We start from the raw sequence: 17,360 nt of genomic DNA, 5'->3' as shown, positions 1-17,360 counted from the left end.
TTAATTAGTCTCATGTTTTTCTATTGATGCTCTTTCAAATTTTAAAATACTCATACTTGATTATTCAGTATCAATGATTTTTCTTTAAATTTATTTAAGATTAAACTTTCTCAAACGTGTCTTCTAAAAATAAAAGCTTTAATTGTAAGATTTCCATTAAGAGTAGTCTCTCTTCTCATGTGAAAAAATTAGTATAATTTTGTAAGATGTAAGAGGAGTGGTATTTTGGGACTGTAAAAAAATAAAATAGCTAAGCTTCCTGAATCATTATGTTCAATCATAGGTAAAGCAATTACTTCTCGCCACATGAGTAGCAGCTTATGACCATAGCTAATAGCCGTTTATGACTAATAGCTACTATACTGTTCATAGGTGGAAGAAAAGTCACTATGGCTATCTATTGCAAAATTAAAAAACTAACAAACACATCCTTGCCAGTCTATTGCTGTCCAGTAGTGTGAATGTATTAGAAATGCTACTGAGCTTTTTTACTGAAAACGGAAGGGAAAATTATTGAAAAGTAATGAAGTTTTAACAGGATATATGCAGAGGTAGTTTTATTTTTCTCAAAAATATCTTCATAGAATCACACAGCTTAGAGTTGGTGAAGATTAAACGGTAGTGACTTCCAGTTTTCAAAGAAGTACTTTTTGGAGCACATTAATACTTAAAGTTGTCTATACTATCGTTCTTCCCACACCGCCTCGTTGGCCTGACCTCCCCACTCCCAATTCAGGGGGAAAAAATAAGTTCCTCCCTTGGTTGATACATTAAATGTTTATCACATTGACAACACAATGAAATAGTTTTATGTTTTTTCATTCTTAAGTGGACAAGAGAAGAAAACTTGCCAGTATTTTTCTCCAGTAATTTGCTGAGTGGAAATTGGTAGAGTACTGATATATTTTATTTTTTACATTTATGTGCAGATATAAAGTGGATAGAAATATATACATATGCATAAATAGCATGTGTGCATCAGTTCAAAATAATGTATTTCAAATTTTTATCTTCAAGTATTTCAATATAGAAAAGCGTAAGTAATAAAACAAGTCTGACTTAGGTTTAGCTCTGAGCCAACAGAGGAGTTTCTCTTAGTTTATTAGTCATGAACTACACTTCAGATCCCACTGAGTTCTCAATATAAATAATGAGAAGCCTGATTTTAGTGCCCAAATTCAAGGTGTATATGTTTAATGTTAATTATTATTAATGAGTAATCTTTTTTATGTTAATGAATTCTCTTACAATAATTGATTAAAATGCTAAGAAAAATAATATATAATATTGTCATGAATTAATTATTTCTTGTTCTAAATAAGTATTGTTGCTAATTCTCTAGTCTCACCATTAGTATTTTCTCACCTGAAGAGCGATCTATGCCTCAAGGCTGCAATCAAATGCAGCCCAACATATAATTTCTCTTGCTTTGCATGAAGCATAGTGATAATCAGTAAAATATTAACCATAATAAGCATACTAAGCATAGGGCTGGATTGGCCCACACTGGTCCATTTCAATTAGGAGTCATTTTCAAGCCCACCAGGGTCTCATAATTTCTATAGTCTTTATCAAATAAATATACAGAGACTTCTGAAGATGTGCAGTCAATATTCTTAAGTGTCTGTGTTCTTAAGGATTTTATTGGGCCAGTGGCTAGTGAACCAATACATTCTTAGGTTGTAGTTAGGTGTTCAACTGAATACCTTTGTTATTTATTTATTTTTTTAATGAGGAAATAATCCTTATGACAACAGACTTCCGATGCTGCTGGATTTTGTCACTTTAAGGTGTTTTTGTTTGTTTGTTTTTACCAATTACATACAGGAAGAAGATTGTGGCCACCTGTTCCACTCAAATCATCATGCTAGTCCCTGGGGCTCTTCAAATTTTACCTTTATGCCCCATTCACAAGCAAAGGGCCTTCACATTCATCTTTCCAGGGTCTGCCACATGCAGTTTTATGCAGGACATGATGTAAAGTCAGCGTAATATTCTTGTTTGTTTTAAATAAAGTAAGACGATAATACTAACCAAATGAGACAGGGTGAGAAAGTGTAAGGTAAGAACAAAAGAGAGAGTTAGCAATAAAGAAGCCCTAGTCACAGAGTAGAGAAGACTGAACAATGGAAAAGAGGTATTGAAAAAAAAAAACCCTGCATTCTTGTTAATACATAAGTAATACTAAACTTACATAGTCAACAACTAACTTCCCAGCAACATACCCATTGACACATGCCTAAACCAGTCTTATTTCCACTCGCTACTTGGTGAAAATACACAGGAAAACAGAAGCACTTGGCTTAAGTTTCTCTCGATCAATATTCTCCGGCTCTGTTCAAAATGATTTATTTGATGCCACTATCGCAAGTGTTTTAACTACACATTTCCCTTCATGATTAATCTTTAAATAACATACATTAGTAAAATATTTAGTTTATAAATTTGTACACTACCTAAAAACATTTCTTAAAATATTATTTTTGTTGACCTTTTTCAAGGTATATAAAACAGAGTGTCACCAACTATTTGAAGATTCAGACAGTTTTTTTTTTTCTGAAAATCCTATAAGAATATATTTCTCCCCATCTTAGTGGTGTCCAGATGAAAAGTTTTGTGAATAACAATCATTTATTGTATGCTTATTGTGTATTGAATACAGAATAGAGAGAAGAGTTGGCATGAAAGGGATTATAATAAATATATAGACTCTGAGTTCAAAGAACTTGTGATCTGTTTGGAAAAGTTACATGAATACACAAAATCACTAAAATTTAAACCTCTTGGTGAGAAAATAGAAATAGCATCACGTGTCTTAGAAAAATCACTGTTTTCCAAAGGAAAATTTAATATATCAAGTTCGAGGTTATAGTCTTTAGTTACAAAACAACTAAGGCCCTATGTATCAATATCAGTTCTCATCAGGAGATTAATTTTTTTCAATTTATTAAAGTAAAATTGCAGCACAACAAATGGATAAACAATGTGTACATAAATCTTTAATATTTTTCATCCAAATTAAGAGACAGTACATTTTATAAATATTTGCACAAATATTAGAAATAATGCATAAGAATAAAATATAATTTTATTCCTTATGGAAAGTCAGTATATCTGACATTTAAACTGGGAGAAATATTCTCTCTGCTAAACTTACACAGTGTTAGTGCACAGGCCTCTCAATATAAGAAGCCATAAAAGAAAATATTTAAATCATTTTTACCATGCCATTTCCAAGTTACTTGATAAATTATCTTGTGTACAGATGTTGCCATTCTCAGTACATTGGCTTAAAAGTACACATGGAATATATGTTATGTTTCAAGTAGTGGGGAAGTTGTTTATGTAGGAATAAACCTCTATAATTATAAAATAAGCCTATAAAATACTTATTTGAACAAGTTGTTTAAAAAATTTTCCCTCTTAAAAATTAATTTTTAAGTCATTTACCGAACATTTAAATAGCAACTACAGACCTGGGCTAATTATTGGAGATTTAAATATACAAAATATACATAGAGATGTACATATATTATAAAATTAACTCCTTCAAGGAAGCAGTCTGTTGGAAGATATTAGTGTGAGGGAATGCTTAGAAAAAAATCAACTTTCAAAACACTTATAAATAGTGTATTATGGGAGCACTGAAACCCAGCTTTTGGATATACATAAAGAGTACTACTTAAAGGAGATCAAGATGCTAGTTTTAGGAACCGTTTCTGCCAATTATTAGATGGAATCTTGAAGGTGAACGACATTGCCATTCACAGAGACAGACTGTACCATAATATTGAAAAGCCTGGGCGCTGGTGGGTGGCAGACATTGATTCAAACCCTCTTGTAAATTCATTCTGTCCATAGCCCTAAGATTGTCTCTACCACATAGGCCCTTCATCATACTCACAGTGGGTTATCAGAAGTGACTTGACCAGCCAATCCATAGGTTGGTAAATGACTGATTTAGTGCTGTGTCACAAGATCCTTGCCTAGCAAGGACATGAAAACTTCAGTGGGAAGAAAGAGATCAATCCAGGTTTCTTACCCTGTCAACACAAAACTCAAGGGAAGGTGAGCAGCTTTTTGTTGTACTTATTTTGCTTTGATTTGTGGGGCAGGGTGAGGGAGTGGAAATGGAGAGAGAAATCTTCATAAAAATGAAGTTCTGTAGTAGAAATACATGAATGACTATTTGTTGCTGTTATAGTATATTGTAAGATTCTTCTTAATGTTATTATGTTTAACAGGAAGGTATATAGTTAAAATAATAACCTACTTAATGGAGGTGTTTTGGATCATGAATAAGTTTCCAGTTCCAATCTTCATAAGAATCAGTGTATTCCTATTTTTCCTCTTCCCAGAAGGTCTGTGTTCAGTACTCAGTGAAGTTTAGTCGTGGGAGAGAAATTCTTGTTTTCCATTATTCAATATGTATCAGTAAAATAAATGCCCCTCCCACCTGTATTAGTTGAGCAACCAAAATACCTAATGAACATAAGACCTTGTTGGAAAGAATGAGAATTAGAAATGGTTATTGAAAGAGTAGAGAAGATATACATAAATTATTAGAAGGTGTTATTTTAGTCTATGAACTTCTAGAAGTTCTAGGAAACTTGTCTTTCATTCTCAACTGGAACTCTAATTGTAGTTATTTAATGTTAATTAATATATATTCTTACAATCTCTAACAAAACGATAAATTTCATAAGAAGTGGGATCATGACTTAATCATCTTCCTGTGTGAATGACATCCAAGGTAAAATCTTTTGCATGGTGTTTCAATGATCTGTTGTTGTGGCCTTTTGAATTTAAATCTCTGGGGCGCCTGGGTGGCGCAGTCGGTTAAGCGTCCGACTTCAGCTAGGTCACGATCTTGCGGTCTGTGAGTTCGAGCCCCGCGTCAGGCTCTGGGCTGATGGCTCAGAGCCTGGAGCCTGTTTCCGATTCTGTGTCTTCCTCTCTCTCTTCCCCTCCCCCGTTCATGCTCTGTCTCTCTCTGTCCCAAAAATAAATAAACGTTGAAAAAAAAAATTAAAAAAAAAAATCTCTGTAAAAAAGGCTGTGTGTTTTTTTGTAAGCCACTGAAGTCAGTGCTTAGTTAGATCATATTCAGAAAAATTTATATGTGCTTCTGATTCAGGATATAATCAGGGTAAAATTTCTTTGGGCTTTAAATTTGAAAAAGTAGGCACAAAGAAGATTTGTCAAGCATACATCATACATGTAACATCAAGGTGATTTTATGTAATATTAATTTAAGATGTCTCTATGGAAAATGTATATCTCAGACATGGTTGTAGGTATCTATAGATAGTATCTACTGCTTTTTCAATCTTCAAATAAGAAAAATAAAATTTGAGCAAATAAGTATAGAAATTCCAATGGCAGGTGCTGATTTACTGATACTCTAATATCATTTAAAATATTTATATGCTCTAGATTCATAGTTTTAAAATGTGTTTTTCATGTTTAAACATGGCCCTGAAGTAATGTTGTTGTTGTTGTTGTTGTTGTTGTTGTTGTTGTTGTTGTTTTGTTTTTTGTTTGTAATGGTCCTTCCCCTCAAAAAAAAAAAAAAATCTTATTCTCTAAACCAGTTTCATTGATTAGTTTCAGGAAAAATGAGTTTTCTGGTTTTAGGGCAAGCAGAAGACTCATTTGTTAAATTAGGCATTTGCCTAATGGATAAAGGAGGATCAGTAAGATTAAGGTCATGGATCTTCTCTTGTTGTCAGATAATGTGTTAAATAAAATCAAATGAATGATAAACAAGGGTAATTGCAGAGAAAAGATTCCTTTAGGGTTCAATTCAGAAATCCTCTAAAAAGTGAATTTCAGGTGGACACTCAAAATTGTCTTTAAAGTAGATAATAGGGGCAAATAAGAGAATCATTTTCAGAGGATTAAAATGTCCTATTCACTATTTTTAAGAAGATGATAAAAATTGCTTATGTTAGAATTCTGATCGATGAATACACTTACAAGTGATTTGTGAATACATTTTTAAGTCATCTGTGGCAAAGGCCACTATCTTTTTATGACGAAGACAGTAATATCAGTCTTATTAAGACAAATTAAAAGGTCATATCAGAATGCAGACATAAGCAAAGCTCAGATTAACAGAACACAATTAATTTGGAAAGGTAGAAGAAGAATTAAATTACGTAAGCCAAATGGAGAACAAATTTGCATTATTTTGTCTTTAAAAACACATGGTATGAGCATAAAGAATAAACCCTTAAAATTCTTCCCTAAGTAAGAAACAGAAAAGGCAAGTTTTGAAGAACAAATACAGATGTAATGATGAATAACAGTACACAACACACACCCTTAGAACAACGTTGTTTTATTTATAGAAAATTGGATCATTTTGATAATAGCACTATATCAGAACATACAATATTATCTTGGGGGGAAATAGTCATTTTACTAAAAAAATATTGGTTCAAAATCTAAAATTAAAATTATAAATGATAAAGCAAAATAGACTAAGGTTGCAGAAGACCCAATGGATATCAGAAATTTATGCCTACTTTTATATTTCAATATTGGCATTATGAAATCATTCATCAGTGAGGACAGACTTTACTTAATTTTATTAATTGAAGATCATTAAATTAAAATTGAATGGACATTTTATAAAGTTTGTGAGAAAGATATGCATCTAGGATTTATCATATTTTTTTTTTCTGTTTCTAATGCTTACAAAGAAAGGTAAATTGTTATGAACTGAAGCTTATACCTAAAAGAGAAAGGAGGTTTCAGGGAGCATTTGTTATTTACCATATTTTTTTCAAAATGATAAAACTCTAACATAAGATAGTGGCAGGTGGTGCCAGTATTAAGTTATAGAAATATTTAAATTCTACAAAATTGTATTGATTCATAAACCAGAATTTTGAAACTAAACCTGATTTAGAAGTTTCTATCATCACTTTTTTGTTTAAGTTTCTTGTACTGAATAAATGTAATTTGATAAAATGAACAAGCTTTAGTTTTAAAGATCTTACTGTAAAACCAGTAAATACATCTTGGCAATTGTGCCTTTTTTTTTTTTTTTTTTTTAGACTGTAAAGCTGAAATCAAAGGTAAGGTTAGTAAAAAATATATATTTAGAGCAGTTAACAGAATCTATAAAGTTTGATCATCTTGTTTGAAATTCAAGGCTTGTACACTATTTTACTTACCTTTTAGTTTATGCTCTGTTGTTATACAGTTGTTTTCTGTATGCACTATATTTATTTTTCCTTTCCCAAATTGACATAAAATATTAATTTGTCATTTTTATATCACAGGACACAAGAAGTTACATTGAATAATATATAGTTGATAAATCAGTATTATCTTAATGAGGTTTAGTATTGTTATACTGTTATTGTGCTATTATTTCTTTTATAAGATTAGGTAATTCATTAGTAAAACCTTATACCAGAATGAGAAAGCCTTGCCACCAAAAACCCAAAAAATGAGTACAAAGAGATACAGGGGATTTTAGAGTTCCTACCAGGAGTAAATTTCTATGAAAAGATAGGCAGGCTCAGGAGGTTAGAGTAAGAGTTTACAAGCACAAGAAGAAAGCCCAAAGCTAGATTATACCATGATTTATATTAGAGAGTGGAAATGGTTGTAATTAATTTATTCATTTAGCACTTAACAACGTTCAAAGCTATACACTCAAGGTATAATTTGTACCTGGTCACGGATATATGTAATTCTTGATTTATAACATATGATGAAATCAATTTATAACCAAATAACCTAATTCACCAGGTAAACGTATGATCAAATATAAGACCAATGTATAGATAAATAGTTTGTAAAAATAATTTCTAAATAACATTTATGGTAAGAACAAAAATTATGTGCTGATTTTTACCCCCAGTTTCAAGCAGAAATATCTATTTTGGGAGCCCTGAAATTTCATTCAATTAAATAACTACTGAATATCTAAGTGTAGGACAAGCCTGGGTGGGACATATAAATACAATAAAAGTAGTATACAAAATATAAAAGAGAGGAGTAAGACTAATTTATTTCTGAGGAATAAGTAATTACTTATCAAACAAATAATATCTTGCATGGTATCTTTAAGAGAATATAGTTTAACAAATAGAGAAGGGAAACATTCTTGGAAACCATAATTTACAGTTGGTAACCACAGATGGTAGTTACCAAACATGTAAGAAGAGTTACATATTTTTGCTAAAGATCTTCAAGAATCCAAAGCCATTCAGATGCAATTTTAAAAAATAGATTAGGGGGGAAAAAAAAAAGCAAAGCCTCACCTCGTCTGATGACATTACAGATTCTAAACTATTAAACAAAAAATTCCTCACAGCTGTTAGAATACATATATAAGTCAATTGTTGTGCCATGCTCACTTAAGAAAATTCTTCACAAATTTTCTTACAAAGAAGTGGAATTCTTCAGAATTTTTTAAAAATTTCTTTTTACATTTATTTATTTTTGAGAAACAGGGTGAGACAAAGCGTGAGCGGGGGAGGGGCAGAGAGAGAAGGAGACAAAATCTGCAGCAGCCTCCAGGCTCTGAGCAAGCGGTCAGCACAGAGACTGATGCGGGGCTCGAACCCACAAACTGATAGATTATGACCTGAGCCCTGAGCTGAAGTCGGACGCTCTACCGACTGAGACACCCAGGTGCCCCTAGAATTTTTTTTTAATTTTTTTTTTTTTCAACGTTTATTTTTTGGGACAGAGAGAGACAGAGCATGAATGGGGGAGGGGCAGAGAGAGAGGGAGACACAGAATCGGAAACAGGCTCCAGGCTCTGAGCCATCAGCCCAGAGCCTGACGCGGGGCTCGAACTCACGGACCGTGAGATCGTGACCTGGCTGAAGTCGGACGCTTAACCGACTGCGCCACCCAGGCGCTCCTAGAATTTTTTTTAATACAGAGTTTCTCTTCTTTATCACAAGAATTTAAAATTACCACTAACATTTAAGCTTTAAGTTGTTTTGTTGATTGAATAAAAAGGTATATGTAAAATTTTATTGTCTATCTCTATATATATCTTACAATTTTTAAATTCATAGCTAAATCCTAAGAGCAAGTTTGTAAATTTTCCTACAGGCACAAGTTCCTTTATCAGTTAATATAGCTTTTAATAGAGGCTGACATTTTTTAAATGTATATCTTCTCCATATTTGGAGTACATAATTCTGTCTAAATAATGACACATTTTTTATACAAGGCAATTGATATCTTAAATTCAAGTTTCAGTGAATTAAAAAGGTTAAACATCCGGGCACACATGGATATTATTTCCTTATATTTTATAAAAATATATTTGATATATTGTAAACACATTTACAGCATATCATCTGCCTTCTATTTCATAATAGTTTTGAAATTACTCATTTTTTTTTTTTTAATTTTTTTTTCAACGTTTTTTATTTATTTTTTTGGGACAGAGAGAGACAGAGCATGAACGGGGGAGGGGCAGAGAGAGAGGGAGACACAGAATCGGAAACAGGCTCCAGGCTCCGAGCCATCAGCCCAGAGCCCGACGCGGGGCTCGAACTCACGGACCGCGAGATCGTGACCTGGCTGAAGTCGGACGCTTAACCGGCTGCGCCACCCAGGCGCCCCGAAATTACTCATTTTTAAATACAATGTTTAATATAAAAGTTATTTACATTATAGCATATTTTATTACTTAATGTTTATAAGTCAGACAACAAATTAGAACAACATAAACGGGAGAAAACATTTCTGTATATTTTTTTCCCCAAATTACCATTATAATGTATTTTTTTCCCAAGCTTTTTTTTTTTTTTTTTAATTGCTTCCTGAATGGCTTTGGGTTACTGAATTTTTTAGCACTCACAGCCCATCATGATGACAGCTTTCATCTCATATTGATCATCAGATAATCTTGGCCTTGATAACACATTAGCCTTCAGCAATGTTTACCCAACCATTTTTATAAATATTTTAAAAAACATGAAATGCATATATTCTGGACCTTGATAAGGGTAGTAGACATTTCTCTAATATTTTTTATTCTCTTGAAAACCCAAGACCATTACATTAAACCTGTTCACATCCAAATATAATTTTGTTCACTCTCTGTAAGTTTTTTTTTTTTTCCTTTAAGTGGATGAATTAAACTACTAAACTGTCCTAGGTTTTAGACCTCTATATTACTATAATAAAGTGATCAGAAATCACACTCTCTTGTCAATTTTCATCATAACTAAAATAAGAGCTTCCAAAATTACAATTACTTATCCTTTTAGTTTCGAAATTAGGGGAGCTTTCTCCCCTAGACCTATCAACTAATTTCTTGTCCACTTATTTCCACTGGCAGCTAAATTGGTTTTACACTCCAAAGTGTTCCATTATACGAAAGAGGCTAAATAGTAATAATTTCCTAGCACATTAAAAAGATAAGAATGTCAAGAATTTTATGTAAATCAAGTTTTCAAATGGTGAGCAAGTGAAATAAATGATCACAAAACCCTTTGTTTTTTAATTACAATTTAATTCCCATCAGGCAAAATGTGGTTCCTGGTTAACTTTCATTCATCATGATATAAAATAATAAACAGAATTCTATCTGTTTTTTGTGATTTGAAGAGATCATGAAGACTCTATTTTTAAAGTAAATTTTTAAAAAATGGAGAGGCTTGAAAAGTTACTAATTAATGAATACAAAGGTTTACAATCAATGTATGTTATTCAAACTTGCTAGATGCAATCATTGTCTTATATGTATGTATATATATATGTATCTAATATAATAATAATAATATATAAATAAATATAAATATATAAATATAAATATTTATATTAATATACAAATATATACGCAAATATAAATATATATTTCATATAATTATATATAGTATGTATAAATATATATGTATATCGTACTTGCTATATGCAACCTTTGTCTATATATATAACTTATAAATGGCGTATCTGGCATTCCAACAAATGTCTGTCTGATTTAAAAAACCCTAAAGTCATAGTAATGTAATTCCAGTATACATTATTGCCTTTTAGAAACAAAAGGTGATCAGTTTGGATAGCCCTTGAGGCTGGTTTTCTTCCTCTGATAGCTGAGCTGAGTGTTGATTCAGAGGATTCAAGTTAGCTAAAGGGAAGACCAGCGTTTCAGCAGGCACAAAGCTCCAGAGGTTTCTTCTTTTCTAACAAGCATTCCACCTCTAGGGGTTTCTATCATTACCTGCTCACACAGATATTCTTGTCCCCTGACCTTATAAATATGTAGAGCATTCCTGGATGCGGGAGGGGTATGTATATCAAAGTATTGGCCATTTAAGCTGTGTAATAGTGAGATTTGGAGCAAGATTTGCCACTGCTTCTTCCCTGTTTGTAAGTGTTCCCTCAATAAGCTTCTCTGCAGCACATGGCACTAGATACATATGTTTTGCCTTATTCGACTATCAAAAATTTAGGCACAAAATTCTAACACATCTCACTTAAAATGTATAATAGCTTTCAACAAGAATCATGAAAACTATAAAAACAGATTTGCTCATATATGTATCAAACTAACACTTCATTCTCTCATTTTTTCCCCACATTTTGATAGTAAACTTCCTATGGTGATTCGCCCTATCTTCACAAGTTTTATAGTCTAGTAAGCATAGAGAAATGCACAAATGCAGTAAAATAAGTTAATTACCATAATTATGACAGAAGATAATGCACAACGGTAGCATTGTAGAAGGTTCATCTCAACAGGCCTATTTTGTCAGAAGTGGCAGCCTTTAGGCTGAGATGTGAGGGGTATATAATCATCTTCCAGACATATCAAAAGGTAGGTATAGTCCAGAAAGATGCAAGAGTAGGAACACAAACGTGAAGGAACAGTAATGTTGCAAGCAGAATAATGATACCCATATATGTCTATGACCTAATCGCTGGATGACCCATGACCTAATCGCTGTGAACATGTTATGCCAACAGAAAAGGGATTTTGAAGATGTAATTAAGGCTAAAGAACTTAAGAGTCCAATGGAATCACATGAGTCATTAAAATTGTATAACTTTATCCAGCTAAAATTAAAAGAAAAAGATGCAAGAAGTCAGACCGAAGTAGTAGAAAGTGAAGTCAAAGAGGTTCCATGGGTGAGAAGGATTTAATACACTGTTGCAGGCTCTGAAATGTAGGTATCAACATGCAAGAACCAGTGATAGCCTCCAGGATCAAAGGACAGACTCTGACAGTCAGCAAGGAAATGGAGACCTCCATCCTACAAACACAGGGGACTTTATTCCGCCAAGGACTTGAATGACCTCAGAAGGAGATTCTTTCTAGAGTCTTCTGATAAGAAGCCAGCTGGCTGACCCCTTGATTGAAATCTCTGAAACCTAGAGCAGAGGAGATAGCTGTGCCAATCTGGTTTTCCGACCTATAAGAACTGTGACATAATTGTTTATATTGTTTTAAGAAACCAAATCTGTGGTGAGTTGTAAGGGCAACAATAAGAAACTAATGTAAACCATGATTTATAGTATCATTTGGGTTTAAGACCAAAGATGGGAGTGAGGAATCAGATCATAAGAAAAGTTTAGATGGTATTTTGTAACTTTTTGAGTTTAGATTTTATCTTGAGTTTAAATGTCAATTTTTAGTTACTGAGGAGCTAGTAGACGATTTTAAGTTGAGGGTTAATGTAATTAAGTTAGAATAATCACTTGGGGCAGTGGAAGAGAAGACATAATAGACAGGAATGATTAAAGAGTGTGAAACTGACAAAAGATTTGGACAAAAGATTTGCAAGGTCCCAATCATAACATGATAAATGTTTAGTCTATAATAAAAATAATGGATACAGAGAAATCAAATCAGTGACAAATATTTAGGATGTAAAATGGATAAGATATTGTGATTCAGTGGGTAAAAGAAAAAAAAGAGAAGGAAGATGAGTTTTCCTCTTGGATTTTTCTCTCTCCCAGACTTCTGGCTTAACAAATTGTGTAGACAATAGATAGTTGCTGAGATATGGAAATGAGAGAGAGAGAGAGAGAGAGAGAGAGAGAGAGAGAGGGAGCAAGATTGAAATGGACTAAAGATCGGGGGGAACATGATGAATTACTTTTTTTACATAGCTTAAAGTGACTCTGAATCCTTTGAAAAATGAGTAATAAGTTATACTCATGACTGAGCTGTTCAGTTCTGCAGATTATATAGAGTTGGACATTGTATAAGCCGACAAGTCATATATGTTGAGGCAAGTATTTCAATTTTGCTTGGAGATATTAGGATATAATATTAGGATATAAGAAATATATGAAGCTGTGTTTATACATAAAATTCTCCTGATAGAGAAGAAAGCACATAATCATTTTAGAGATGGACAGAGGAAGGTTTTAAAAAACTAATAATACAGTCTGGCCTGATTGGCTCATGGATATCAAGAGAAGAAAATTTCAATAAGGAAACAATGGTCATATATGTCAAATTTCCCATAGAGGTCAATTAAGAGACAAACTAAAAATGTACATGATTTAAACAGTGAGACTTCTGTCATGTTTTTCCCCTAAGTAGAGTTTATAGAGATATCTGGCCTAGACAGGTGGTATTCTATGGACTGTGAGGAAGGGTGGGTTATCTATTGCTTCTTATCTTAGTATATGAATCAGGGATACATACAGAACTTGACTAAGATTTTCCAACAAACCTGACAAATCAAAAAGTAATATGTATAAAAAGCAGCAGAGCCTCTCTTTCAAAATCATGGGGTAACACACAGGAAACATATCAGTTTTTAAATGAAATCCCAAATTGATTTCTGTCTTCATGTTGAGTGAAAAGATAAGAAGTGTGTACATTTGGGAGTGACTGTGGAGTGCAACATGTGATATCTTGCTACCTAGCATCAAGGCATTAGCTATTTTGCTAGTTAAGTAATATAAATGACAAAACTTTCTTAACAAGGCAGTTGAGGAACCTGAAGGAAAATGTTAGTTATCAGTGAGTTATGTCCAGAGTAAAATAACATATGATGGATTATAGATGATAGATAGATGATAGATAGATAGATAGATAGATAGATAGATAGATAGATGATAGATAGATTGTGATAGATGATAGCACAGAGAGAAGGAGGGAGGGAGACAAAGAGGGAGACAAAGGAAGGGGGGGAGAGAGAGAGAGATTGAGAGAGAAAGAGGGACAGAGAGAGACAGAAATATTTATTTTGCCCAATTTGCTCATGCAGCTGTGGAAGCTGGTCAGTTTGTAGGACAGGGCAGCAGAGCAAAAACTCAGGCAGGATTTCTAAGAGTCTTGATGCAGAATTGCTTCTTCATTTTGTAACCTGTTTTTGTTCTTAAGGCCTTCAACTGACTGAATGACACCCATCTACTTTATTGAGGATAATCACCTTTGATTATGTCAAACTGACTACAAACATTAATAACATCTACAGAGTAGCTTCACAGGGACATCTAGATTAGTGTTGGACCAAACAACTGGGCACCCTAGCCTAGCCACGTTGACACATAAGACTTACTATCACACTGGATATAAATTTTGGTTTGCTCTTGCATAACTGGTGACTTTGAGCGAGATATGATATGTCTATGCCTTAGTTATGTCACCAATAAAATAAGTTTAGAACAGTAACTTCCTCATGGGGATACCTTAATATTATAATTGTCTATATATGCAAGATACTTATATACTTAGGCCAGTGTAAACAGTCAATGCTCTCTATTATTCAACTTTTACTGTTATATAATACAACTTAAACAAATCATGTTTCCCGAATTACAATATTGTCCCATATGGTATGAATTGTACATGAACTGAAACTGGCTATGGGCAAGAGGGGTAATCAGAAATAATGTAGTATTTACATACTTTCACTCTTAATGGAGAAAAAATGGGAATCACCATTTAACTCATGAAATACGAAAAATTATAGCAATACAGAAGAAAGGTAACTAAAAGGAATAAAAAATAATGACAAAGGAAGAAATTAATGAGTTTGAAGATAATTAAGACCAGGCCTCAAGCTATATTAGAAAGCTGTAGTCATCAAGACAGAATGGTACTGGCCCAAAAACAAACACAGAGATCAATGGAACAGAATAAAAAAACACAGAAATGGACCAATGGCTATATGGTCAACTAATCTTTGACAAAGCAGGAAAGAATATTCGTGGGGTGGGGAACAGTTTCATCAACAAATGGTGTTGAAAAAACTGGACAGCAACATGCAGAAGAATGAAACTGGACCATTTTCTCACACCATACACAAAAATAAAGACATAAATCTAGGAGCTGCCTTTTCAAAAAAGGGGTAAAATAGTAGAATATTCAACGTTAATTATAAAAGGTAAGTTGGAGATAGGAATAATGTACAAAAATAGAGATGGTAAAGGAGTTGAAAACACATAGGAGAGTGATAATAATTAAACAAAGCTGTGTACAACTCCATGATAATAAAGTATTCACATGTAATAATAAAATGGTTGGTTTTTTAAACAGTGCCCAATTTATCCCAATTGTTCCAAAAAGAGGAAGAAAACTGAAATTGTCCAATAGCCATGAGAAAAGGTAAAATACTTTCAACATAAATTAGTACCTATAAATGATGAACTTAGGGCACTATCTTTTTTAAAAGTTACCCATAACTACATTAAAATGTGATCTTTTGTATTCTTTGTGTTGAAAGAGAGCTGTGAATCACATGTAATCAATAAGCTACCTAGTCCTGACAGCCAATGTGATTATGAATTTAAGTTAACAGGAAAAGGTTAAATCTTGAGTGGAAATACTGTTTGATTTGTTTGCTTCATTTTGTATTGGTTGGTGTCCACTAGATGCCATGAGGTTGAAGTCCATATGCATTTTTACCAACTTTATGATTACTCCATTTTGGTAACTGGCAAGTATCAATAATTTTGAACTCCGGTATAATGTTTTTCAGACCAACTTACTCTAACAGAGGTTTTAGTAGCTCAATCATTACTTGTAGTACCTATTAAAGTTTTAAGTTTTGTCAATAAAGTTATCAAGTACACTCAACAATAAAATGTAATCAGTAAAGTCAAGTAGATATTTGGTATGCCTTTCCTTTACAAATATAAATTTTCATAATGTTTCATTTGAATATCTCTAAATTTCTCTAGTTAAAATATAGTTAAATGTTTAAATTTCAATTGATATGAACAATTACTCTAAAATAAAAAATTTCCATAGCATGTGATCCTAAGAATATTTACAGAGAATTTACAAAGCTGTTGAAAGCAATTTCTTGCGAGATAATGTTTGCCAATATACAGAAAATTCTAGAAACACCATGAAATAAATATTTTTTGATTTCCTAAACAAAAATGTTCAATGTCAAACTCAGTCTACATTATTATAATGAAAATTATGTTTCTTTCATAGGATTTTAAGTAAGCAACATGTAGAATCTACAAAATGGTACTGTTATGTCTTGGTAATTTTGCCTATGATGGCAAATTAATAATCTTCTTTCTAATTGAAGCACATGTAAATAATATTCATTTTTAAACTTTAGGTTTTTGTTTTACACTGCCCAGATTGATACCATTTTTCTAATATTTGAATGTATCCATATTCATTAGGCACAGTTAAATATGATATTGTTTTTGTTCCCTCAGAGACCTCAGAACAAACAAACCATGCCAACATCTTGATTTTGGACTTCTAAATCTCCCAAATGGTGAGAGAATAAATTTCCTTTGTCTTTTAAGCCACCCGGTTAATGATACTTTGTTATGACAGACCTAGGAAACTAATACACTTACTAAAGATGCTAATTTTGAATGTTTCATGTGGGTGGATTAAGAGGAGGTGTGGAATACATCATCTTTGCAAGAATATCTCCATATATATTAGAGTAAAATTCTTTTCTTTGTGCAAAGATTTATCCTTCTCACTTCTGAACTTATACTCTGGAAAACTCAGGAGCCATCTTGAACTGTACATTAACTGCACAAAAAATGTTTGTTAAATCAAACACTGCGTATGAATACAGTTAATCATATCATGCATATGAAAAGTTAGCTGAGATTACTTACTCTTGGTTTCAGAAGGCCTTCTGGGAACCTGGATCAAATATAAATATGTGACAAACACTTGTGTATTTACATACATATATTTAGTTCAAATCTAAATTATTAAGAAATTATGTCAAAAATTATAAAATGTATTTGATAATTCTAAAATTTAATAATCTCAAATTTTCTAACTGAAGACACACGTGATGATATTCTTTGAATCAATGTAAAAAAGTCTTCCTTCAAAATATAGTGTAGGGGCACCTGGGGGCTCAGTCGGTTGAGCTTCCAACTCTTGATTTCTGCTCAGGTCAGGATCTCATGGTTGGTGA

The 17,360-nt window shown here is 32.6% G+C and overlaps 1 long non-coding RNA gene across 2 annotated transcripts in view; it reads left to right on the top strand.

Annotated features, from left to right (window-relative positions):
• Window positions 1-16,691, top strand: part of LOC147581763 (uncharacterized) — a 29,023-nt gene extending 12,332 nt beyond the window's left edge. For both annotated transcript variants that reach the window (XR_015249749.1, XR_015249750.1), the window contains exon 3: window positions 16,630-16,691. This is a non-coding gene — a long non-coding RNA (uncharacterized LOC147581763). The remainder of the gene's footprint in view (window positions 1-16,629) is intronic.
• The last annotated feature ends 669 nt before the right edge of the window (window positions 16,692-17,360 follow it).

Source organism: Puma concolor, chromosome B1 (assembly GCF_028749965.1).
Source record: "Puma concolor isolate L17-30 chromosome B1, mPumCon1.1.hap2, whole genome shotgun sequence".
NCBI lineage: Eukaryota > Metazoa > Chordata > Mammalia > Carnivora > Felidae > Puma > Puma concolor.
The sequence above is the reverse complement of the archived record's forward strand: the minus strand, read 5'-3'. Positions and strand labels throughout refer to the sequence as shown.